General features: G+C 26.4%; 1 long non-coding RNA gene across 1 annotated transcript; it reads left to right on the top strand.

Moving 5' to 3' along the window:
* Positions 1-202: 202 nt before the first annotated feature.
* On the top strand, positions 203-1,155 carry LOC130499420 (uncharacterized). Its single transcript, XR_008938280.1, has 2 exons — positions 203-512; positions 824-1,155. It is a non-coding gene; the product is annotated as an uncharacterized LOC130499420 (long non-coding RNA).
* Positions 1,156-1,567: the final 412 nt, after the last annotated feature.

Raw genomic sequence — 1,567 nt, 5'->3', positions numbered from 1 at the left:
TTTATAAAATTCAATTTAATTTCGATTTCTTTGTTTTCAGTTAGTATGGTTCGATTCGCAATTCCGTATAAACATGCCAAATCTATACTAAATTTTATTTTAAAAAATGATTTCAGAAGAGTTTATTTGATTTCGAAAACAAACCCGCGCTTTTCAAACGCGGATCAAAATCTAGTTGTTAACTTATAATATATAACTAGATTTTGACCCGCGCTTTCAAAGCGCGGGTTTATTTTTTTTTATTTTTTAAAATTGAAAAATATTTAGTAAATGTCATATTTTCATATATTTGTTTTTGATAAAAAACTTAAACTTTTTATCTTTCTTTATCGTGTTTTATTTTAAATGAGTATAGGCCTGAGCACAATATCCGGACCCGAAGAACCGACCCAAAAATCAGGGTTCCGAACCGATCAGACCCGGAGTAAATATCCGAATGAATTCTAAATTGCTATATCCGAAGAACCAGTCCCGAACCGAGAAATAAATGAGTACCCGAAGATATCCGAAATGTGAATATATATCTAAAAATATATGTTATAATTATATTTATAATTATTTTAATATTTTAAATTCATATTATAAGTTAACTATAGTAGTTATTTCGGTACTTTTGAGTATTTTTAGATAAAATATGATATTTTGGATAAAAGTTTACCCAAAAAAACTGTATAGAATGTATATTTTTGGTTACTTCTAGTTACTTTTGAGTAATTTGGATACAAAAATTTGAACCAAATCAGATACTTTGGTTACTTTGAGTACAAATAACCGAACCCGTTTTAGATACTTTGGTTATTTTGTTATTTTGTTATTTTTTCAGGTTCTTATGCATGAGAACCGAACCCACCCGGACCCGGAAAGATCCAACTCGAACCCGACCTGAAATTTTATAAGACCCGAATGAGGTTTAATTTCAAAACCCGAAAAATCTGATACCCGAAAGAACCGATTCGTACCCGAATGAGTACCCGAACGTCCAGGTCTAATGAGTATTTATGTTTAGAAAATTACACTTTATTTTTTAATAAATTAAGTTGGTCTAACTCTGATAAGTTAATTTTATTATGTGGTTAATTTCTTAAATAAAAAAATTATATACTTTTAATAAAGATTTATACTTTTCAATGAAAAAATTCAAATTTTTTTTATGAATGTTTAAATTATATTAAAAAATAAAAAACATAATAATTAAGTGATTAATTTTTGTTCACTACACAAAATATTAAAAATGATTGAAAATAAATTATTTGAACTTGGAGAAAAAATAAGAATTAGATATGATTTATTAATCGGTCCAAATGGCCCAAGAGAGATCTGATGTGGGCAGTGGGCTGAATAAAAAAAAAGACACAATATAGATGTGTTATTAATATTATTTGATTGCAATTAATGAAATATGCAATGTTAATAAAGAAAATAATATTTTTAGTAAAAAAACTAATAGAATCCTGCTTTAATAGTATAAATAAGATCTTAACCTATGAAACATATGTATATATACTGTAAAAAGCTCGTAACAAATTTGGAATATACTCTTGAATATTTTTATTTTAAAAATATCTGT

Source organism: Raphanus sativus, chromosome 9 (genome assembly GCF_000801105.2).
Source record: "Raphanus sativus cultivar WK10039 chromosome 9, ASM80110v3, whole genome shotgun sequence".
Lineage (NCBI taxonomy): Eukaryota > Viridiplantae > Streptophyta > Magnoliopsida > Brassicales > Brassicaceae > Raphanus > Raphanus sativus.
The sequence above is the reverse complement of the archived record's forward strand: the minus strand, read 5'-3'. Positions and strand labels throughout refer to the sequence as shown.